The following is a 26,111-nucleotide window of genomic DNA, read 5'->3' as shown; positions in this document are numbered from 1 at the left end:
GTGTGACCCTATGGACTGCAGCCTGCCAGGCTCCAGGTAAGAGTGCTGAGGTGGGTTGCCATGCCCTCCTCCAGGGGAGCTTGATGCCCTAGGGACTGAATCTCCTGCATTGCAGGCAGATTCTTTACCACTGTGCCAGCAGGGAAGCCGCAGCTCGTGGCTCTACCATTCCAATCTCTGCCTCCGTCTTCACATGGTCTTCTCTGTGTCTTGTCCTCTTCTGTTTTCTATAGGACTCCTGTCATTGGATTTGGAGTCCACAAGGTAATCCAGAATGGTCTCAAGATCTTTAACTCAATTACATTTGCAAAGTCCTCTTTTGCAAATAAGGTCTCATGCAAAGGTTCTGGGGGGTGTATCTTTCAGGGGGTTCCCATTCTACTCACTTCACATATTATATTTTTCTCTAAGAACTTAAAACACTTTCTCAATAATCTATCATCTCATTAATTTCACAAATGCTCTAGAAAATGGAGAGACAGAAAGAGGTAAGACTTAGGGGCAAGTATGCTAAAGTCAATGAGTTACAGATTTATTAAAATAATCTTCTAATCCACTTTCAGGGCCTTCCCTACTGGATCTATCCCAGGATGGTGAGAGAAACAGTTGAATTGCATCCTGCTTTATGAATCATACAATTTGCAGCTTAGTTCCAATGGGAAATAGAAAAGCAAAAGAGAACGCAGCTGAATTTTCAGATCCTTTTCTTGGTTTTTAAAAGATTAGCTGTAAATTTCTTAAATGAACAAGATTTCTAGAACCTGATGAAAGAAAACAAACATGGAACCACATTGAATAAAACTTTTCAATCTGTAAGCATCCTTTTAATTCATCCCTGTATATATCATGTCAATTTTTTTTTTAAGTCTGTGGTTATAGAATCAGGAATAGAAATACAGAGCATTAGCTTTCATAATGCATGCTATTAATCACACTCTCATATACTGAGACTGATTCTGCAAAAAAAAAAAAAAAAAGGCAACTATGAGATCATGCTTATTTAGCAGAGCTTGGTCACAGGGTGGTCTGCTGATCTCCCTAAAACATTGCATTTCTTTCTTCGATACCTCTGCATTTTCATTCTAAGTGATGTTGACATTTTAACCAGAGTATCCAGTAAGTTATGAATCACCAGCAGACACCAAATGACTGAGTTATAGAATTACAACCATGATTTGTATTAAAAGTCTTTTAAAATATATCATGCAAGTCCCTTGGTTTCTCTTGCAATAGTCACACTCTTTCTTCTAAAGATTAGCACGAAGATGTCCAGTCACTTACTCATTTTTTCTGACCTCCATTTATAACTGTAACTCACCAAAATTATACCCCTATTATATTCTTTGTTGCATGCCCTACAGTTTATTTGAACATTTTTTATTTATTCACAAGATTTAATTTTTAAAAAAACACAGAAAATGGAGGTATGGGATGCAGAGTAAATTTTCTAGCAAGCCCAGTTCTCTGTCCTAGTCCTCCTAGGCAATCAGTTTTGGTATTTTGCCAGAAATACTTTATATACACTCAATTCTCCTTTTAAAGAGAGCCTTTCTTACTAAAGCATACATGATTCTTTCTTAATGATAGAGTTCTCACATTTTTGTTTTAGACCATAGTCTCTGACAGGATTAACTCTAACCTGCCCCAAATCTTCTGAGTGGATTAAATCAAGTCTTTAGATTCTGTAGGCTGCATCTTACAACTTGGAAAAAGAAGAGTGTATATTAAAATATCTCGGTAATGAATAATCTTCAGCAAGTGCTACCCTTAATAGTATGTGTGCCATAATCAGCTCCTTCAAACTTCATCCTATGAGGGGCCCTTTAAATTTTATTCTCAGAGGGGAATAATGTTATCTTCTTAAAATCAAATTTCAATGACAAATCTATTGCTTCAAAAACAAAATATCCCTAGGTTTCTCCATTACATATTCCCAGAGATCACTAAGCCCTTACATTTACTTTGATTCTTCTTCTAAGTGTTGAAGTTATTAATGGGCTTATCTTTTAAGGAAAAAAATCTAGAGGTACATGTAAGCCAGATTTAGATTTATGCTATAGCATACACACACACACACACACACACACACACACACACTACAACTACAGAAGCTGACACAGGCTTGAAAAAATTAGGCAAGATTTAAAGCGGGTGGAAGTTTAGCTCTAATTCAATATCCTAAACAGCATAAGAACTACAGCTACAGCTTTTCTGTGCTTTCTGCTACAGATTTATTATAAAAAGGTGCATGAGAGGGCCTAGTGAATGTTTTATAATACTGTCAAGGTGTCTGAAGCCTCAGAATTCTTTAAACCTGTGAGTGTCGAGCAGAGATGGGCCTGCGAGGTGGCTATGGTTGGAAGCTGGGCATCTTTCTGAGTCCTTCCATCTGCCCTCCACCATAACACAGACATTTTCAGTCAGAACTTTCAAGAAGTAGACATCAAGACAGAATGAAACAGTTAAGAAATTTATTAGAGACCCACCTATAAGAGAAAATGGGGAAGGCAGTCAAACCTTGAGGCAGGTCTGCCAGAATGGAGAAAGAGGGGATGGAAGGGAGGGAGGAAGGCTGGATGCCGTATCTTACTCTGCAGTAACTTCTAAGAGAAGTTTAGCAGAGCCATGAGAGGTAGGGGTGGGGAAGAATAGGAAGGACTTCAAGCCAATGTCACCTGTCAGAGGAGTCCCACATGTCCTGGGGATCCGTGCTAAATCACTTCACTGGTATCCCATTCTATGCGACCCTCTAGACTGCAGCCCACCAGGCTCCTCTGTCCAAGGGATTCTCCAGGCAAGAATACTGAAGTGGGTTGCTGTGCCCTTCTCCAGGGGATCTTCCCTACCCAAGGAGGGAATGAGCATTATGTCTCCTGCATTGGCAGGCAGATTCTTTACCACTAGTGCCATCTGGGAAGGCCTACCTTGGTATCCCAGGAGAGCTCAATCATTTGCTGAGAGCAGCCTGTGGGAGGTGTGGCCTCGGCACAAACTTGGGGATGACCTACAGAGATCCACATCTGGGGCCCTCTTTCAATTACGCTCCCTATAACTGATAATCTGAGGCGCTTATTCTCCTGGTGGACACACACCATCTCAGAGGAGACCTATCACTGCAAATATATTTTAGGCTGATCTTTAGTGCCTGGACAATTTCAGGGATAGAGGAGCCTGGTGAGCCACAGTCCATGGGGTTGCAGAGTCAAATGCTATTGAGTGACTAACACTTCACACTTATAGAACCATCAGTTCAGTTCAGTTCAGTCGCTTAGTCGTGTCTTACTTTTTACGACCCCATGAATCGCAGCACGCCAGGCCTCCCTGTCCATCACCAACTCCCGGAGTTCACTCAAACTCATGTCCATCAAGTCAGTGATGCCATCTCATCCTCTGTCGTCCCCTTCTCTTCCTGCCCCCATCCCTCCCAGCATCAGAGTCTTTTCCAATGAGTCAACTCTTCGCATGAGGTGGCCAAAGTATTGGAGTTTCAGCTTCAACATCAGTCCTTCCAGTGAACTCCCAGGACTGATCTCCTTTAGGATGGACTGGTTGGATCTCCTTGCAGTCCAAGGGACTCTCAAGAGTCTTCTCCAACACCACAGTTCAAAAGCATCAATTCTTCGGCGCTTAGCCTTCTTCACAGTCCAACTCTCACATCCATACATGACTACTGGAAAAACCATAGCCTTGACTAGATGGACCTTTGTTGGCAAAGTAATGTCTCTGCTTTTCAATATGCTATCTAGGTTGGTCATAACTTTCCTTCCAAGAAGTAAGCGTCTTTCAGTTTTATGGCTGCAGTCACCATCTGCAGTGATTTTGGAGACCCAAAAAATAAAGTCTGACACTGTTTCCACTGTTTCCCCATCTATTTGCCATGAAGTGATGGGACCAGATGCCATGATCTTCGTTTTCTGAATGTTGACCTTTAAGCCAAATTTTTCACTCTCCACTTTCACTTTCATCATGAGGCTCTTTAGTTTCTCTTCACTTTCTGCCATAAGGGTGGTGTCATCTGCATATCTGAGGTTATTGATATTTCTCCTGGCAATCTTGATTCCAGCTTGTACTTCATCCAATCCAGCATTTCTCATGATGTACTCTGCATATAAGTTAAATAAGCAGGGTGACAATATACAGCCTTGACATACTCCTTTTCCAATTTGGAACCAGTCTGTTGTTCCATGTCCAGTTCTAACTTTTGCTTCCTGACCTGCATATACGTTTCTCAAGAGGCAGATCAGATGGTCTGGTATTCCCATCTCTTTCAGAATTTTCCACAGTTTATTGTGATCCACACAGTCAAAGGCTTTGGCATAGTAAATGAAGCAGAAATAGATGTTTTTCTGGAAGTCTCTTGCTTTTTCGATGATCCAGCGGACGTTGGCAATTTGATGTCTGGTTCCTCTGCCTTTTCTAACACCAGCTTGAACATCTGGAAGTTCACAGTTCACGTATTGCTGAAGGCTGGCTCGGAGAATTTTGAGCATTACTTTACTAGCATGTGAGATGAGTACAAATGTGGGGTATACACTTCTTAAATTGAAAGTTTTGTTTTGAGAGTCTTAGCATGATTACCTTCGACAGAGATGTTTCTAATTCTAAACTTGCCCTTGGTCAACGAAGCAACTGACAATAAACAAGAAGGGAATGATCACTATGCTTCCTGTTTAACTCTTCTTTAACTCACCAAGTTGATCTAATTCTCCAAGTTGAATGGATCTTTAATTGGTGGATTTATTTTTATTTAGGTGAATTTTGCATACATACTTTACGTAAAATACACAGGTCTTAAGAGCAAAATCTGAAGAGATTTGATATTATGTGCACTCATGTAACCACCACTCTAGTGAATATTTAAACCACAACAGAAAGTTTCCACGTGTTACTTTCCATTCAATTCTAACCTTCCCATAAACAACCACTGTTCTATCAGTAGAGATTAGTTTCAGCTCTTTTTCAAGTTCATGTAAAGAGTTATACAGTATATACTTTTTTGATGTCTGGCATCTTCCACTTTGTGTAGTATTTTTGAAGTTTATCCATGTTGTTGCAATTGCATTCAGCTGTTCATTCTTTTGTTTTTATTGCGGAGTAGTATCCCAGTGCATGGATATTTCACAGTTTATCCATTCACCTGTTGATAGACATTTGTGTTGTTTACAATTTGAGGCTGATATAAATAAAACAGTTCTAAATATTCGAGGAGAAATTTTTGTGTGGACATATATCTTCATCTTTGGAGTCTATATGAGTTAAAAGGTAGATGTATATTTATAAGAAAAGAATTTTCCATTGTTTGTATCATTTTATTATCTGTAACTGGTGGGATTTTGAGAAATACTGGGTGATATTTTTGGCTTTCTCTCAAATCACACCACTCAACTAATTTCATTTATGTAAAAGATTAATACTGAAAGAAATAATTTATATACCTTTATTCTAGCCAAAGCATACTAATGCTCTAACACTTCGTCTTATGATGAAATAGAGTTCAGGAACTCCCTGGCAGTCCAGTGGTTAAGAATCTGGCCTTCTCAGGTGCTGCTAGTGGTAAAGAACCAGCCTTCCAATTCAAGAGATTAAAAGAAGTGGGTTCGATCCCCAGGTCAGGAAGATCCTCTGGAGGAGGGCATGAAAACCCACCCCAGTATCCTTGCCTGGAGAAGGAGCCTGGGAGGCTACAGCCCATAGGATCACAAACAGTCAGACATGACTGAAACCACTTAGCACACACACACACTTCCATTGCAGGGGGCACAAGTTCCATCTCTGGTTGGGGAACTAAAATCCTGCAATGCTGCATGGAGTGGCCAAAGAAGAAAAGAGTAGAGAAAAACAAGAGTTCAGGAAATATTAACGCTTGCCCAAAGTCAAATAGCTAATAAGTGTGCAATCAGGATTCAAACTCAGCTCTGCTCCTTTTACAGCAGAACTGATGGTTCTTTCCTCTAAACAAACTTTGAACACATAGCAGCCTCTTTAGCCAGAGGCCAGAGGCTCAAGGAGAAGAGATGTGAAGTGAGTAGCAATCTTTTCTCTACTTGCTACAGAAAAGAGGGTGCTGCTGCTGCTGCTGCTGCTAAGTTGCTTCAGTCGTGTCCGACTCTAAAGGAGGGTGAGAAACCACCAGCTCTTCCTTGTCACCCCTGCTCAGGTATATTCGTCAGTTCCCTCCCCTGTCTTAGAAACCAGAGCATTTGCAAAGAATCTTCTGTCCACCTTGTTTGTTTTTCTCTCCACCCCAATCTAACCCTGAGATTATTATTGTTATTGCCAATTAAAAGATAAGGAAACAGAGTCTCTGTTTATATAATTTATCTATACAAATTAAAGGTTGGTGTGTCTTTCTTATTCATTAGTTTTTGGCTTCTTGAAAACAGATATCATTATTGCCTTCCCTGAACATCCTCATTGCTAAGCATCCTGGAGACTCAAGGCCAGGCAGACAATGGACAGTGTAGCAGTGAATGAATAGATCACAAACAAGTTTTTTTGGCTTCAAGTTAAGAAGTCTATTCTTTAGGCAGTTTATACTAAAGCCTATCTACTTCAAATTTTTAAAACCAAGAGGCTAGATGAGATAACCTCTAGGAAGGCTAGGGTTTCTTGTGTTTGCACTTAATACAAACCTTATAAGAAAGAAACCAGCATTTTTCTCTGACAGCACCTTAAAATTATCAAAGAGAGATCTGAGCCTTTGAATGCAGAAATGGAACCTACTGTGATCAATGAATAAAATGTCCCACTGGATGGAGTCTGTCAGAAACCAAGAGCCCATCCAAAGGTGACATTGAACGTGTGCCCCTTCTCAAACAGCACAAACAGCAGATTTCTACTCCAGGTGGGGTGACACGTTCTGGAAAAGTCAATTTCATGACAAACATAAGCATTTTATTTGCATATATGACAAGAGAATTCTAGAAAAAATATAATCAATAAATACAGAGAGCATGAAAAAAACTATGAACCAAACATACAAATCAATGCTCAAAAAACAAGAAAGACTAATTATCTCTTGGAATCCCAGGTGGATCAGCAGTAAAGAATCTGCCTGCCAATGCAGGAGACATAAGAGTCACAGGTTTGATCCCTGGGTCAGGAAGACCCTCCAGAGAAGGAAATGGCAATGCACTCCAGTAGCCTTGCCCGGAAAATTCCGTGAAGAGAGGGTCCTCGTGGGCTGCAGTCGATGGGGTCAAAAAGAGTCAGATACAACTGAGTTTGCATACACAAACCATCTCTTGGTCATGCATAAAACTCCAGACTGTCCCTAATGGTGTCACATCCTTCCCTTTGGTCCTTTGTCAGCCTCACTGCTGTGGTGTTCCCAAGCCCTGAAGCACTAGCCACCTGCTTTGTAACAGATTAGGCATTAGATTGAAGACATTAGTTTTAGCAAGTTCTCCCTGTTATCAGCCAAGAGTCCTTCTTTAAGGCAGGAACTCTCAAAGAAACAAAACCTTCCATTGACTCAGCCAAGTAGAAGTCATATCAATCCTATTCTTCCAATCCATAATTACATTTTCAGGCCAGACACTAAGGCAACTGATAAAGGTCCCTTTCTTTTTCTGTGCAATATCGAGAAATAACTCATTATTCAATCTCTCTACCTCATTGCACATGGACCAACAGAGTTTAATCTATGGGTATAAATCATCAAGTGGGCCATAGGAAGCATCGCTATGAACAAAACCAGTGGAGGTGATGGAAATCCACTTGAGCTATTTCAAATCCTAAAAGATGATGCTGTGAAAGTGCTGCACTTAATATGCCAGCAAATTTGGAAAACTCAACAGTGGCCACAGGACTGGAAAAGGTCAGTTTTCATTCCAATCCCAAAGAAAGGCAATGCCAAAAAATGCTCAAACTACTGCACAATTGCATTCATCTCACATGCTAGCAAAGTAATTCTCAAAATTCTCCAAGCCAGGCTTCAACAGTATGTGAACCATGAACTTCCAGATGTTCAAGCTGGTTTTAGAAAAGGCAGAGGAACCAGAGATCAAATTGCTAATATCCACTGGATCATCAAAAAAGCAAGAGAATTCCAGAAAAAACATCTACTTCTGCTTTATTGACTATGCCAAACCTTTGACTTTGTGGATCATAATAAACTGTGGAAAACTCTGAAAAAGATGGGAATACCAGACCACCTGACCTGCCTCCTGAGAAATCTTTATCCAGGTCAGGAAGCAACAGTTAGAACATGGACATGGAACAACAGACTGGTTCCAAATTGGGAAAGGAGTACATCAAGGCTGTATATTGTCACCTGCTTATTTAACTTATATGCAGAGTACATCATAAGAAATGCTGGCTTGGATGAAGTACAAGCTGGAGTCAAGATTACTGGGTGAAATATCAATAACCTCAGATATGCAGATGACACCACACTTATGTCAGAAAGCAAAAGACTAAAGAGCCTCATGATGAAAGTGAAAGAGGAGAGTGAAAACCAACGCTTAAAACTCAACATTCAGAAAACTAAGATCATGGCATCTGGTCCCATCACTTCATGGCAAATATATGGGGAAGCAGTGGAAACAGTGAGAGACTTTATATTTGGGGGCTCCAAAAGCACTGCAGATGATGACTGCAGGCATGAAATTAAAAGAAGCTTGCTCCTTGGAAGAAAAGTTATGAGCAACCTAGATGGTATATTAAAAAGCAGAGACATTACTTTGCCAACAAAAGTCCATCCTGTCAAAGCTATGGTTTTTCCAGTAGTCATGTACAGATGTGAGAGTTGGACTACAAAGAAAGCTGAGTGCTAAAAAAATAAATAAATAAATCTGAGTGCTGAAGAATTGATGCTTTTGAACTGTGGTGTTGGAGACGACTCTTGAGAGTCCCTTGGACTGCAGAGAGATCCAACCAGTCCATTCTAAAGGAGATCAGTCCTGGGTGTTCTTTGGAAGGAATGATGCTGAAGCTGAAACTCCAATATTTTGGCCTGACGCAAAAAAAAAACTGACCCATTTGAAAAGACCTTGATGCTGGGAAAGATTAAAGGCAGGAGGAGAAGGGGACGACAGGTTGAGATGGTTGGATGACCTTACCGACTCAATAGACATGAGTTTGAATAAACTCTGGGAGTTGGTGATGGACTGGAATGCCTAGGATGCTGTAGTCCATGGGATCTCAAAAAGTCAGACACAACTGAGCAACTGAACTGAAATGATAGATCAGCATGAACATTAAGCTTCTCTGATACACTTTACATAATTTAATGGAAACTACAGCTTTCAACCCACTGGGAATGTAATATTACCATCTTCAAAGTGTTTTCATAGACACAACACTCAATCTCCCTTTGAGCTGAATGATTTTACACCCAAGTTGATATTGCAAAGACCTCAAAGGTCCCTCCTGTAAGCAATTAATACTTTTATAACAACCTAATGTATCTCTGTTTGGGGGAAGTTTTCAGTATGTACAAATCATAGCTTCATTCTTTGATTCAGAATCCTGTTGTTTCTGAAAACAGAATACTCTTGCTCCTGTGCAGAGTGAAATTGACCCTATTTTTATATCTGTGGTAGCTCCTATTTGGGTACTTCAGTGTGTTTCACTGTATGTAACAACAAGAAATACTATAATTTTCTAACAAGCAGTATCTGAACTGAAAAGAATAAGCCAAAGATAAATTCTATCATTTAATGGACCCTCTACCCCCAGTTCCATTCATAATTCTGTCAATGGCTTCTAACAACTACTGGGGTGAAAAAACAACCCTGTGCCTCTACCTTGTGGTACCTTTTTATCGTGTAAGTCTTTTCCTCTCCAGGGACTCCCTCACTTCCATCTCCCCTCTCTGCCGTCTACCATACACTCCTCTTTCCAACCTCTCCAACAGTCCTCACTTCCTCCCACCTCTGGGACTTCAAACACACTCCACCCTCTACCCCTAGATGTACCCCACCTTGAAACTGCTGAGGGAAACCATCCCTTCCTTCAGATTTCAGCTCTGTGATCATATCCTTCAGGAAAGTGCTCACTCAGTTTGATCACCAGGTCTCACTTTTTTCATGTGCTTCTCCCTCATTATACTTATCAAAGTAGTCATTTGCACAGAAGAACCCTAAATGTCCATCGACAAAGGAATGCATAAAGAAGATGTGGTATATGGAACACTGATGCTGCTGCTGCTGCTAAGTCGCTTCAGTCGTGTCCAATTCTGTGCGACCCCATAGACAGCAGCCCACCAGGCTCCCCCGTCCCTGGGATTCTCCAGGCAAGAACACTGGAGTGGGTTGCCATTTCCTTCTCCAATGCATGAAAGTGAAAAGTGAAAGCAAAGTCGCTCATTCATGTCCGACTCTTCACGACCCCATGGACCACAGCCTACCAGGCTCCTCCATCCATGGGATTCTCCAGGCAAGAGTATTGGAGTGGGTTGCCATTGCCTTCTCCTATATGGAACACTACTCAGCCATAAAAAAGGATGAAATAATGCCATTTGCAGCAATATGGACAGACCTAGAGATTATCGTACTAAGTGAAGTAAGTCAGACAAAGACAAATATCACATCACCCATATGTGGAATCTAATTTATTTTAAATGATACAAATAAACTTATTTACAAAACATAAACAGACTCAAAGATATCAAAACCAAACTTAAGGCTACCAAAGGGGAAAGGTGGTGGGGAGGGATAAATCAGGAACTGGGGATTAACATACACACTACTATATATAACGGATAACCAGCAAGGACCTACTGTACAGCATGGGGAACCCTCCTCAATATTCTGTGATAACTCATATGAGAAAAGAATCTGAAAAAGAATGAGTATGTACGTAACTGAACCACTTTGCTATACACCTGAAATTAATACAACATCGTAAATCAACAGTACTCCAATAAATTAAAACAAATTTTAAAACTAATCATTTGAATGTATTTGTTTGATTCTTAGATGAATATCATCATCCCCATTCCATGAGATAAAACTGTAACTTTTTTGCAGTCATTAGTAAATTTCTGGTATGGTGTTCAATATTTAATTAAGAAACTGAATTTTTAACATAATCTACATAAACAGCATAAAACAAATTTTAGTCAGAAAACCATAAACAAGGATAATTATATTAAAATGCTTCTTTTTAGTAAAGACATTGGAGAAAAACACTAGGAAAAATCACAAATCTAATTAACAATGGTTTTAAAGAAGAAAAATTATGTGGTTTTGTTGGGGGAGAAGGACTTGTATAAAAATTGATTTGATGATTCTGTATCAGAATCCCTGGTGTTTTGTTTGGTGGTTTATATAAGAATGACTCATTCTTCCTTTAAGCAGAAAAAACTATCTCACATTCAAAAATGTCTGCAACACAATCACTGTTTCAACATTTGGACTTGAGAGAAAAAATGTATAAACTTTTGTATGAAAGATATTTCCTGGGCTTCTCTGGTGCCTCAGTGGCGAAGAATCCACCTGCGAATGCAGGAGATATAGGTTCGATTCCTGATCTGGGAAGATCCCACATGGTGCAGAGCAACTAAGCCCATGCACCGTGACTATTGAGCCTGTGCTCTAGAGCCCAGGAGTCACATCTACTGACCCTACATGCCGCTACTAATGAAGCCCTTATGCCCTGGAGCTATGCTCCGCAATAAGGGAAGCCACTGCAGTGAGACGCTGAGCGCTGCTACTGGAGAGTAGTCCCCACTCACCACAACCAGAGAAAAGCTCAGACATCAACAAAGACCCAGCACAGCCAAAAATAACATAAATAAATACATACAATCACATCTTAAGAAAGAAAGATATTTTCCTCTGATATACGTTCTTACTCAGGACCAACAAACACCCTATTTGTAGAGCCTAAACTTCAAAGATTTAGGTAACTAAGCTGAGTTCCTTAACTCAAGTAGGTATAATCATCTAGTGAGACTGCTAAGTCACTTCAGTCATGTCTGACTCTGTGAGACCCCACAGACAGCAGCCCACCAGGCTCCCCCATCCCTGGGATTCTCCAGGCAAGAGCACTGGAGTGGGCTGCCATTTCCTTCTCCGACGCATGAAAGTGAAAAATGAAAGTGAAGTCGCTCAGCTGTGTCCTACTCTTAGCGACCCCATGGACTGCAGACTACCAGGCTCCTCCATCCATGGGATTTTCCAGGCAAGAGTACTGGAGTGGGGTGCCATTGCCTTCTCCGTCTAGTGAGACTAATAACATGAAAAACCCAAAAATCATGTTGAAAACTGAGGTTTCAAACTTTACTTGGCTTTTCACTGAAATCTTGTCTTTACATACTTTTATTTGTGTGTGAAACTGCTGAGTGTCTAAGATGTGAGTATTTTAAAGTGAGCAAAGTGATAGTAACTGACTCAGAAGTAACCATTGAAGATGCTGCATTGAAGTGAAGGGGATTCCTAAAAAGGCATGTGGAGTACAGTTGGAGTCCTGGGGCCACTACCCGTGGAAGGAAGCAAGAATTCCTTCTGTCCTACCCACCCAACCACTATATATGGCACATATGTTGTTCATTTTTTGTTTGTTGATTGAGTGACTGAATGAATGAAGGAACAGAAGATTTTGATAGCATCATAGCATGCATTCAAAATACAGAGTATATCCAAATAATATTATCTACTTGGGGCATCAGAACCTCACCTCAGGGAATTTAATAAAAACTGGAGAGTGCTTTAACTTTATAAAAAGTCAAGAGAGAATAAGTAAGCCTAAAAACAAATGAAAATTTTAGAACAAATTTGACCAGATTTTATAGTTAGTAATGGTAAATAGCACCTAGGGATTTCTGCCAGAACATCCTTGTTGGCAAGTCTCTACTGTATTCTGTATTTTTGTCTGAACCTTTCTTCTTGCACTTTTTAAGTTCTGCTGTTCCTCTTATGTGATTTATTAGTTAGAGTGGCTAATCATTGCGATGAACAACTCACAGATTGTAGTGGTTGAAACCAACAAGGGTGTCTTTCTTTTTCAGGTTGCCATCAAGGCAGAGTCAATGAGATGGGGCACTGCATCAATCATAGAAGGACCAGGCTCCTTCCAACTGAAGGCTCTATGTAGCGACTCAGAGAAGGCAATGACACCCCAATCCAGTACTCTTGCCTGGAAAATCCCATGGACGGAGGAGCCTGGTGGGCTGCAGTCCATGGGGTTACTAAGAGTCGGACATGACTGAGCGACTTCACTTTCACTTTTCACTTTCATGCATTGGAGAAGGAAATGGCAACCCACTCCAGTGTTCTTGCCTGGAGAATCCCAGGGACGGGAGAGCCTGGTGGGCTGCCGTCTATGGGGTCTCACAGAGTCAGACATGACTGAAGCAACTTTAGCAGTAGCAGCAGCATGTAGCGCCTAAACTTCAGAGCCTCTACTGCAGTCTCTAGATGCAGACCAGCTAATAAGCAACATTTGAAGAGGATCTGCGTATTCTTATGGGAGGCATATGAACAAAGCCTGAAAATGGCACACATTCCTTTCATTTATATGCCATTGGCGGAAACTTGGTCACATACAAGAGGGCTGGGAAATTTAGAACGGCAAAATATCAAGGGAGAGAATTTGAAACAGCTAGCTAGCTACTTTCTCCCTCCATGTCCTCCATTTCCGGCCCCACGTCACCCTGTTCTGGGATATCACTTCTTTGTATTAGGATATCATTTTCAATCTCCATGTACAGACTTAATGAAAGTTGACTGGACTTAAAATTATGTATCCATTTTTTATATCTAAAGTATATTTCCTCCAACCAGCATGCTCTGTAAATGCTTGCAATGAATTATTTATTAACCCAGAAGGGCTTTTCTCTGTCTAACTCTGATAGCCTTCTGCTGTGAGTCTGCCTGATGCATATTCTTGGCTTGCAGTGAGGAAAGGGTGCTGGAAACATTCTTAGGAAAAAGGAAACTACATATGGCGTTTATCTTCTATTGAGTAGAACAGCTCATTTAAAAGCAAACGCCACCCTCACAGTGGCAGAACCACACAGCATTCCTTCCCAATCCTTTTATTTCCCCATTTTATAAAAAAACTACTAATACGTAATGTTTGTTTATTTTTATCTGGGAACCTTTACTCTTCAAGCATGCATCTTCCTTCTCAGATATACTATTTCCCTAGGCTCAAAATGTACCGATAAACAGCCTCAAATCAATCTGTCTCCTGGATGAATTGTCCTCATAGCTTGAAAAGCTTCACATACATTGTATATTCAGTTCAGTAGTATGGTTAACCCAAACCCTTGCAAATTTTTTTCCCAGTCAGAGAAATGAGAAAAGAGCTGCATTTTAATTTTATTCCAGTGATAAGAAAATTAGTTATTTTGTATTAAAAACCTTAATATGGTCTGAAAATCTTAACAATTTTTTTTTATCATCTGAAATGACTTTAATGGATTTTCTCTAGTATGCAATTAATATAAATCCATTTTCGTTTTATTGAGGTCAAACTATATTCCCTTGTCTTGCTCCCCAGGAGAAGGAAATAAGGTAAAAATTAGCTCACTGTGGTTATATTCATTTTATTTGCTGCATAAAGCAGAGGACTAGCAAAAGGGCAAGCTGATACCTCACAAATATCAAGCGCTTTATGTTAAGGCACAGTTCCTGTGATGTAAGGGGAAAATCAGAAAGTAAGAAAGACAATCCATAAATAAATGAATCAAAGCACCATTGAATGTAGTGGTTATTGACTTTTGAAAGCCTTTTTAAAAAAATTAGCATGTGTTTTACATATAAATTCATTAGGTATTAAGCCACCTAAAAAATTAACTTTGAGTGCTTCATTTCTCCATATCCTCTTCAACTACAAGTAGAGCTAACTACAAATATATATTTCCTTCCTATAGGTGTGATTTTCTTAAGAGCTTTCAGCCTACCTTATCATTTCAGTTACAAGTTAATTGATTACTATACACAAATACATAAGGCACAATTATGCTTTACATGGTATAAATATATACATATATGACACAAATACATACACATACATATATATTTGTGTCATATATGTATGACACAAAATATGTACATGTACACATATATGTATATATATGACACACATAAATAAACAGTGCACATATATGCTGGATATTGAAGGCTGCTGTTTTTAGTCACTAAGTTGTGTCTGATTCTTTTGAGATCCCCTGAACTGTAGCCCACCAGGCTCCTCGTCCATGGGATTTCCCAGGCAAGAACACTGGAGTGGGTTGCCACTTCCTTCTCCAGGGGATCTTCCTGACCCAGGGCCCAAACCCATGTCTCCTGCTTGGCAGACAGATCCTTGACCCTGAGCCACCTGAGAAGACCCCGGTATCGAAGGTTAGCTTCTCAAGTTCCATTTTATCTTCTAATTAAACAGGCTGGAAAGCCTAAAAATAAATATCTAGGCTTCCTTGAATGTAAAATTCTTAATGTGAATCTAAAATTCTCGTTGCAAATACGATTCTTTTTAATAAAATATTCATTTCTGTATGACTGTGTCAGGTCTCAGCTGTGGCACATGGAAGTTTTCCTTGGGCACACAGCTCCTTCTCTACTTGTGGCACACAGACTTGGGCTCCAGTTGTGGCACGTGTGCTTAACTGCCCTGCAGCACGTAGGAGCTTAGTTCCCCGACCAGGGATCAAACCCGAGTCCCCTACGTTGGAAGGCAGATTCTTAACCACTGTGTCACCAGGGAAGTCTAACAAATAAGACCCTTCAATGCACCTGAATGAAATATGTGAGACAAAGAGAGATGAAGGAATCAGTCTGTTCCTTTTGGGTTCTTTGTGCTCGCAGCAATGCATGGAAATGGGAGTTGCTTTCTGCAGCAATGATTCAGGGTCTGTTCAAGAGCTGTCTGGGTGTTAAGAAATGATTGGGTCAGCTTCTTCTGGCTTTGAGATCTCTGGATCTTGGCTATAGGTCCATTCCATAGATTCCTGGGTGATGAGAGGAAGTGGTCCACAGCAGCAGCTTCACTACCGACCTGCTTTAGTAAAGATGACTGATTCTTGGGATCAAAATTATGGGCTGTGTCCTTGAACTTATAGCACCATTTATAGTGTTGCAGGTGGTAACTCCAAGCAAATTATGAACTCTTCCAGAAGTCATTCCTGGAGGCCCATCTTAAAACCCTTCTTCCTCCCTTCTCATAATTTAGGAGCATAAAATTTCATGTATTCAATTCCATGATGTAACTGGATGATATTTTATGTCATTTTTCAGTGTATTCAACTGTTCTCTAATTCACTGGGCTAAATCAGTTGCATCTGGTACAACTTTATACAAATCTGCTCACATTCTCCCTCCAGATAATCTGTCCCCTCCAAAGCCCTACATCCAGTCTTCTGTCATTTTTCAAGGAATTCTAGGGACATTTTTGTCAAAAAATTTCCTGTTCTGCATCTTCCGAATTTCAGTTTCCCACTGAGAGGCCATACCCTCTCAGTCCCAACTCTGATACCACTTTTATGCTCAAGGTATTTAATGATATAGATTTTCTGTAATTTTGATGAGATGATAGTTTTTTCTTATGTATCCTGGGTAAATACAATTTTTACAAAAAAACCCTCTGGTTTAGGTTTATGGAAAAAGAACATCCATAACAACAACAAAGTAGCAATAACAAAGTCATTCAAAGTCTCCATTCCCTTGGTGGGAGACATTACCTGATTGAAAAGGTGAATCAATGATTCAGAATGAGATACAGGAAGAATTACTTTTTTAAAAAATTCTGCATTTCTTGCTGTTTTTCTCTTCTCTCCTTGGAATGTCATTGGGGATTTTTCTACGAATTTCCTCCTTCCCTTCTACTCCTGGCAAGACTCACTGGGACAGAGGCTGTCAACACTGTAAGCTAAGATTTCTAACAGACACTGCTGCCTCCTGGCAATCCAGCTCATGACCAGGGAGCAGAGTTTCAAGGCTAATACACTACCTCCACAGCAGAGTGACACCAGCATCGCTGAGGAGCAGTAATGAAGTAGAAACATGTTCTGGCTACTGGAAACCTTTGTGATAGTCATCCTTTTTTTTTTTTTTTTTTTTTATAGTGAGGCAATGTATCCCTTTCTTTGAACTGCCTCTTACTCCCTCCCTGCTGCCTGCTAACTACCACCATCAATATTCCACCATATGCTACCTACAAGGTGGTCTTAGATTCAAGCTAGGCCAGTCCTCCTCTCTCTCTTCCAGGTGTTTGCAAACTGAGAGTGTAAACACAGTGGTGGTGAGCCATCCTGGACCTTGCTGCTGCGAGCAGCACCCTGAGGGTAGGCAGCAACTAGACTGAAGATACCTGGGTCCCCAGCTCCCTGCAGCTTCCACACATGCCCTGAAATAATCACCCTTAGACTCTTACATGAAAATAAACATCAACTTTAATCCAGTTTAAGCCAATATAGAGAGGCCACCTGTCACAGCCAGGGAATCAATAATCTAACTATAACCAGAGGACTTCAGAGTAGAAAATGCAGATATTACAATTAACTTTATGCTTTAGAAAAGAGTCAGTTACTTCCCTGATCGTCCAGTGGTTAAGAATCCACCTTCAGGGGAAGTGGGTTTGATCCCTGTTTGGGGAACCAAGATCCTACATGTCGCAGGGCAACAAAGCCAGTGCTGCTACACCCATGGGCCACAAGAGAGACCCTGTGCAGCCAAAAATAAATGAATAAATAAAATCAATAAAAGTTTTAAAAGAGGGGGAAAAAAGGAGTCAGTGAATGATGGCCTGCAAGCCAATGTCATCCCGTTTTATGTTTCTGTATGACCCATGAGCAAGATGTTTTTTATATTTTTAAATGACTGAAAAAAATCAAAATAAGAATATTTTGTGATACATGGAAATTGCATAAAATTTAACACCCATATAAACGTTATATAGGAATATAGCCATGTTCATTCATGTATTGTCTATACCTGCTTTCACATTACACCAGTCTGATTGAATAGTTACAACAGAGATAACATTTATTGTCTAGCCTTCTAGACAATATTGTCTAGCCTTCTAGACAATACAGAAAGAGTTGCCAGTGCCTGCTTTAGATGATCACCTCAATGGTTGAAGCAAATTTCCTGAAGAATGAAGAGACTAGAATCAAATGAGAGCCAATGAGAAGGTTATCCAGTGGTCTAGGTAAGAGATAAAAGAGGCTCAACCAAATTAATTACCCCCAGTAGGAATAAACATAAGAGTGTATTTGAACAAACTCCAACAACAACAACAAGTGAAATTAACACAACAGAGAAGATTCATCCCAATAGAAGTATTGAGATCATAATGGAATATGTCATTTCCTGAAATTTCCATGTATATGACAAACTATTAAAATAGAAACCTTTGTCCCATTCAAAGTTGATAATTGTCAAACCTCCACTAGGGATCTACCAGAGAAGCCCAAATCCATTACCATTATCCTCTCTGAGCTTTACCGATATTTGTTTCTTTCATCATATTTAAGTCCTAACCTGACCCCCAGCAGAACTTTCTCCTGTCTGGTCTCAAGTGACAAGAATTCCAGAACATGTCTTCTTATCTCCTCACACACAATCAACAAAATAGATTCCATGCCATCTTCAGACAACTTTCTTGGTACTCTAATTCAGATTTTAAGAGAACTATTCACAGTTTCAAAATTTATACTCATTGCTATAAAGACTTGTTTGTAAAAACCTGGAACTGCATAAATATTAACTTACACCATCATGCATGTACATCCTATAAATAATAGCTAAGTCATTACATAGGTATTTTTAATAAGTCAACTGAGATCGATCTGTTAAAGTCTCATTTTAAGGCCTCCTAATCAATGAGCAGACCAAAATGAAACTCATGTAATTTCCCCCTGCCCTTGTAGCTCTGATAGTTTATTTACAACAGATGTGATTTTAAACAAGAAAAAGCTGTATTTCAAATCCACCTGAGATGATGTATACACTGTTGCAGTCCATTCACCATTCGCTCATTCATTCGCTCATCCATCTAACAAATGTTTACCACATGCCTATTATGATCCAGTAGGGATGTCAGACCCTGAGATACTATAGATTGAACTTTTTTCCTTAGAGAGCATATGATTTAGTAGAGTGACCCAATCAACAGGCTGGCACGCACTCTGTGATGAGTGCTGAACTGTAAATCAGGCAATGGATACGTAGAAAAGGGCCCAGACTAGGCAGGAGGAGATAGGGGAAGGCTTCCAATTGGAAGTGATATCCAAGCAGAGGCCTACAGTGTGAGTAAAACTTATTCAAGGTAAAAGGGAGGAGCAGGGAAAAGCAGTAGCATGCAGACAGACTGGGGAGAGGGAGTGTGCAATAAGCAAATGGCCCCTTCGTATCAGAGGTACAGTCAGAGTCTACCCACGGGGTTACGGGCCACTCTTCAACTTTCTCATCTTCACTATGGTCTGAACAGGCACTACTTTTGGAGATGTGCTCAGGACCACAGGTGTTCCCCTGCCTCCCGCATCCACCCCCTACGGATACATCACTGTTTCAGTAAGTGAAAGAAGTTCCTTGTGGCTGAAAATCAAAGACACGGGTGTGATGAGTAAGGCAATGACAAGGATGCCATGCAGAGGGACCAACAGTAGTTGGGATTTCGTTTCCTGGCCCTTCCCTGTCTTGCCACCAATCCATTTGACTGGTGAATGCTTGAAGCATCCATTCCTGCCCATTGCCTAGTCCACTCTCCCCAACTGGCCCTGACACTAGAGAACACCATGCCAGGGCTACACAGGTTGATATGTAACCAAGTGTCCATCTAATGAGCTGTCAGTTCTGACTTTTCCCTTAGAAGGGAGTACAGATAGAGTGCTTTCTTTATGAGCTCATAGCTGGGCTCTGACTTCTAGGCTCTTCCAAAACAAGATGGAAAAAACATGAAAGAATTAAAATTGTTGCCTTTTTCAATCAGGGGGCAGCATGAATAGGAAAGTAATAGTCTACCTAATTACATTTCCTAATCTATACCCAACCTGAAGAAAACAAATGTGTATCATTGTTACAAACATTATTGTGTTTGACCTGTTTTTCCTCTATTATAACATTTGAATATTCTACTTCCCTTCCTCGGGTCTATGGTACAATGATCTGTATTGTCCCTGAGTGATGTTTTCCAAAACAGGTGGAGGAAAAAACATAAATTAAGAATTTCCTTACCAAAAATTTTAGAATAACAGAATGTTTACTGAAAATTGGCTCACATTTACTAGCATCCTGTCAGGTTTAAGTCAGAAAGCATCCATAGCTCAGGAAATCATACTGGTGAGTTTTTGTTGAGCTTTCTCAGCGGCCACCAATTAAATTCCATTTTCACTTGATGGTAAGTAAGCTCAGACTTCAGTGAGTTGATGTGGAAAGAAACATAGCTTCCTTCTCTTAATAGCTTGAGACAACCTAAACGTAAGCAATCAAAACAAGTGTTCATAGAACTTTCAAACGGCATCTTCACTTGGCAGTGCCTGGGCAACACACACTGGAGAGCAGATACAGACATAATTTTTCAAGAAACGAAGCACCTAGCCTGTTTTCAATTACACCCCCATTGAGCCAACAGCTGAAGCCAGTGCAGGGGAGGTACTGGGTTGGCCAAAAAGCTCATTAAGGTTTTTCCGTAAGATGGGAACAAACTTTTTGGCCAACTCGATATATAGGTGTTGTCAAGTCAGTAAATAGATTTGGAGATATTTTATAACCTTGGTCACACTGTAAAAATGAGAGGTTTGTCCTCACATCTGGATATTAATATCTGAATAAATGACCTCTTCCATTTCTCGCCCGCTCACAACACCAAACACTAGGTTTGGATCAATGTGTAGCTCCCTAAAAATAAGAAAAACACTATAAAAATACAGCAAAATAATTTATGTCTATTTTACGTAGTAATGCTGTCTCCTTATTTTCAGTTATGTATTTTATGTTATGACTTTAACTATCTGGTCATGCTACAGATGTTAATAAAGTTTCATCAATCAATGTTTTCATTGATATAGGAAATTGTGCTCCCATAACTAAACCAGTCTGGGTGAGGATTATAAATATAGGTATCAACTTTGATCTGACAAGAAAAAATGTTACAGAAGTTACAGGTATAATGTGCAAACTATACATGCATGGGGGCAAACACACACACACACCATGGTTTTTATGCTAGAATTGCAACATTTTAAAATAACATAAAATTATGCTCTGATAAAATAGCCTCTAACATCAGGAGAAATCAGGATTATAAGGCATTTTTATAAACTATTTTGAACAAATGTGTTTTCATTAATTTCAGGTAGAGTTGGCAAAACATGGCAGTTCTTTTTGGTCCATTTTATGTAATTATAATTTTATGTTATTTGTAAACAGTGCTTCTAAGATGATTAAAAATTTGTAATAAGATAAGCATTTGATTGAGGTCTTATTAGAATGTTAATTTCCTTAGTGGATATCTTTTCTGTAGCCTGTAAAAAGGCCTTTTTGTCGGGGGTTTATTGTTTACAGACACTTTCACCTACATGTCCTCATTTAATCCTTAGGACAATGCTGTGAAACATTTAATTTTCCCTCCTTTATACAGATGCAAAAAAACAGAGATTCAGTAACATTAAGAAGCTAGTCGCAGACCACACACACAGAAAAAGTGACAAAGTCAATATACAAACCCATTTCTTCTTAGTCTATAGCTTTTTCATTAATGAAACAAAGTATTAGCCCAGCTGGTAATCAAATTATCACTAATTCTTCATTAGTGGAATGAGGTAATGAGGTTTCACTTTATCATTTACAATTCAGAGATGAACTTTCAGGCCTACATAAAAATGGCATCTACTGTGATAGTAACAGATTACGCTCATGGTAATACATTACACTCATGGTTTAGGATTTACAAGGCAATTTTTACCTGGCTTTTTTTTAGCGATGTATTTTATATCATGATTTGAAATATCTAATGGGTTTATAAGACATTTCAGGCCCTCAAAACATTTTAGGAAAACTCGATTCACTGACCTTTTCTAATGACTTCTTCCACCTCTGCCTTCGCCTTCTGTGATCATGGAAGCTGTGACTCAAAACAAGACATCCTGGTCATGGGCACAGCTTTCCAAACATTCATGTTGCCTACTCAACTATTTCTGCTATGACCCTCTAGCCTTGTCAGGCCCTGAAGTCCATCATACTGGGAAAAAAACCAGCCCTGATGTACCTAACCACCTGTGTTTTCCAGATTTCCTCTATGTAACGGAGCACCCCTGGAGAGAGTCACTCAGCAGAACCACCTGCATCACCCTAAGTTCACGGTCATTGCTTATCTTCCTCAAATGGCTCTCAGCACCACCTGGAATTCACTCTGGATGGAAACTTTCTACAATCATGCTAAGTTGCTTCAGTTGTGTCCTAGTCTGCAACCCCGTGGACTGTAGCCCACCAGGCTACTGTGTCCATGGGATTCTCCAGGCAAGGATACTGGAATGGGTTGCCATGCCCTCCTCCAGGGGGTCTTCCTGACTCAGGGATAGAACTCATGTCTCTTATTTCTCTTGCACTGGCAGGTGGGTTCTTTACCACTAGTGCCAACTGGGAAGCCCCTTCTCCATTCTTTAGTAAAACAATAGCCCTGATTTCCCCTGACCTTTGTCCTTAGATGATGACTCCCCTTTTATTCCTTTGAGAGAAAGTAAAATCTAGTGAAAGGAAACCCTTCTACCTCCCTTCATCAAATGTAAAAGGTAGATTTATCTGCACTCACTCTATTCTTTCCATCAACAAATGTTTATAAAATGCCTACCATACTCCACATATTGTTCTGAAAACCAGAGCTAAATCTGGAAACAGGAAAAAATCCTTCTGTCCCATGTAGTCACTGTAGCCCACCAGGCTCCTCTGTCCATGGGATTTTCCAGGAAAGAATACTGGAGTGGGTGCCATTCTCTTCTCCAGGGGATCTTTCTGACCCAGGGATTGAATCCAGGTGTCCTGCACTGCAGGCAGATTATTTACCATCTGAGACACCAGGTAAGTGGTTGGAATTACCTACCAGAGAATAAATAAATAATTGAAGGGAGGGAAAAGTGCAGTTGTGAAGAATGACAGGATACTGGCTTAGGCTACAACTGGGGATGGCCATCAAAGCAGGCAACATTAAGACACAGTGTTCTGACCCTCTCACATCTTCCCCTTCCCCTCCCAGGAAAGGCTGGGACACAGCACCCAGGCTGTCTCTTGGTTGCAGTGGGTACAGAGAGTCCAGACCACTTCCAGGGCGAGTGCTCCTGATTGTGACATCACATCCATCCCCTTGGCAATGGAGCTTGTCACTAGGAAGGAAGACTCAGTCAGAGAAGAGCCAACAAAATGGGTTACTGGGAGTGTCTCCTGAGTAACACTGAGTGGCAGCACCAGGGGGTTGGAGCCTTGTGAACAAGGAACCGGCTTCCCAATACTTGGGAGAGGTCAAGCCGTGAGCCTTTGGAGTGGGAGCACTGACTCCAAGAGCCTAGACTACCAGAGAACTAACCCTCGGGAGGATCAAATAGTGAGAACTCACACAAAGGAAACCACTTGGATACAAGACCCTGCATCACCCAACCAGCACTAGCACCCTGCACAGGACGCCTCATCTAAACAACAAAGAGACAAAAAACAAAACCCAATCATTAGCAGACAGGACTACCACCTCCCTCAGCCTTGCCCATCAGAGGAAAAACAACAACAACAAAAAACCCACATAAATCTCACCCTATATGAAGCTTCCATAAACTACAGGACTAACCTTAGGAGGGCAGAAACCAAAAGGAAGAAGGAATTCAAACTTGAAACCTTGGAAAAGGACTCCTCAAACACAATAAGTTAAAAAAAAATAATGAAAAGGCAGAGAAATGCTACACAAATGAAGGAACTAGAAACACAGAAGTCCAAATAAATGAAGAAGAAATAGCTAAGCTACCTGAAAAAGAATTCAGAATAATGATAGTAAAGATGGTCAAAACCCTTGAAAACAAAATGGGAAAAAAGCAAGACTCAATTAACAAAGACCTAGATGAATTAAAGAATAAACACACAGAGACGAACAACACAATTATTGAAATTAAAAATACTCTAGAAGGAATCAAGAGCAGAATATCTGAAGGAGAAGAATGAATCACTGAGCTGAAAGATAAAATAGAGGAAATAACTTCTGAAGAGCAGAATAAAGTAAGAAGAATGAAAAGAACTGAGGATAGTCCCAGAGACCTCTGGGACCATATCAAATGCACCAACATTCAAATTATAGGGGTCCCTGAAGAAGAAGAGAAAAAGAAAGGGTATGAGAAAATTTTTGAAGAGATTATAGTTGAAAATTTCCCCAACATGGAAAAGGAAATAATCAATTCCAAGAGGCACAAGGAGTCCATACAGGATAAACCCCAGGAGAAACACACCAACACACATACTAATCAAACTAACAGAGACTAAACGCAAAGAAAGAATATTAAAAGCAGCAAGGGAAAAACAACAAGTAACGTACTTTATGGGGTTTCTGATCTTTCAGCAGAAACTCTGCAGGCCAGAAAGGAATGGCAGGATATATTTCAAGTACTGAAAGGGAGAAATCTACAACCAAGATTACTGTACCTGGCAAGTATCTCATTAAAAATTGACAGAGAAAGTAATTTCAGACAAGCAAAAGTTTACAGAATTCAGTACCACCAAATCAGCTTTACAAAAAATGTTAAAAGGACTTATGAAGTCAAGAAATACAAGAGAAGAAAAATATCTGCAATATCAACCCCAAACAATTAAGAAAATGGCAATAGGAACATGCTGCTGCTAAGTCGCTTCAGTCATGTCCAACTCTGTGCGACCCCATAGATGGCAGCCCACCAGGCTCTGCCGTCCCTGGGATTCTCCAGGCAAGAACACCGGAGTGGGTTGCCATTTCCTTCTCCAGGAAATGGGAACATATATATCAATAATTACTTTAAATATAAATGGATTAAATGCTCCAACCAAAAGACACAGACTGGCTGAATGGATACAAAAACAAGACCCATATATATGTTGTCTACAAGAAACTCACTTCAAACCTCAAGACACATATAGACTGAAAGTGACAGGGTGGGAAAATATATTCCACGCAAATGGGAAGCAAAGAAAGCTGGAGTAGCGATCCTCACATCAGACAAAATAGACCTTAAAATAGGATTACAAAAGATAAGGACACTACATAATGATCAAGGGATCAAGCCAAGAGAAATGCATAACAATTGTAAATATCTATGCACTTAACATAAGAGCACCTCAACACATAAGACAAGCACTAACAGACGTAAAAGGAGAAATTGACAGTAACACAATAATAGTGAGTAACTATTGACAGTAACACAATAACACCCCATTCACACCAATAGACAGATCATCAAAACAAAATTAATAAGGAAACAAGTCTTAAATGATACATTAGATGAGATGGATCTCATTGATACCATCAGGACATTTCATCCAAATGCAGAAGAATACACCTTCTTCTCAAGTGCACATGGAACATTCTCCAGGATAGTCCACATCTTGGGTCACAAATCAAACCTCAGTAAATTTAAGAAAATTGAAATCATATCAAACATGTTCTCTGACCACAATGCTATGAGACTAGATATCAATTACAAGAAAAAAAAAACTGTAAAAAACACAAATACATGGAGCTTAAACAATACATTTCTAAATAACCAACAGGTTAATAAAGAAATCAAAAGGGAAATCAAAACATTTCTAGAAACAAATGACAATGAAAACAGGACAACTCAAACCTATGGGATGCAGCAAAAGCAGTTCTAAGAGGGAAGTTTATAGCAATACAATCCTACCTCAAGAAACAAGAAAAACATTGAAGACACAACTTAACTTTACACGTAAAACAACTGGAAAAAGATGAACAAAAAAATCCCAAAATTAGTAAAACTAAAGAAATCAAAGATCAGAACAGAAATACATGAAAAAGAAATGAAAGAAAGAATAACAGTAAAGACTAATAAAACTAAAAGCTGGTTCTTTCAGAAGATAAAAAAAAAATTGGCAAGCCTTTAGCCAGACTCATCAAGGAAAAAAAAAAAAAGAGAGAGAAGAATCTAATCAACAAAACTACTAAAGAAGAAGGAGAGGTTACAACAGACAATGTAGAAA

The 26,111-nt window shown here is 39.8% G+C and overlaps 1 long non-coding RNA gene across 2 annotated transcripts; it reads left to right on the top strand.

Moving 5' to 3' along the window:
* The first annotated feature begins 15,060 nt into the window (after positions 1-15,060).
* On the top strand, positions 15,061-24,146 carry LOC147371293 (uncharacterized). Of its 2 annotated transcripts, none has more exons than XR_015163427.1 (3): positions 15,061-19,463; positions 22,180-22,967; positions 23,143-23,886. It is a non-coding gene; the product is annotated as an uncharacterized LOC147371293 (long non-coding RNA). The 2 variants fall into 2 exon arrangements; XR_015163428.1 differs by lacking the exon at positions 15,061-19,463 and having other exon boundaries at positions 22,370-22,504; positions 22,856-22,967; positions 23,143-24,146.
* The last annotated feature ends 1,965 nt before the right edge of the window (positions 24,147-26,111 follow it).

The sequence above is a fragment of the Bos grunniens genome, chromosome 5 (assembly GCF_055505025.1).
Source record: "Bos grunniens cultivar Pamir isolate PY7600 chromosome 5, Bosgru_T2T1.0, whole genome shotgun sequence".
Taxonomy (NCBI): Eukaryota; Metazoa; Chordata; class Mammalia; order Artiodactyla; family Bovidae; genus Bos; species Bos grunniens.
The sequence above is the reverse complement of the archived record's forward strand: the minus strand, read 5'-3'. Positions and strand labels throughout refer to the sequence as shown.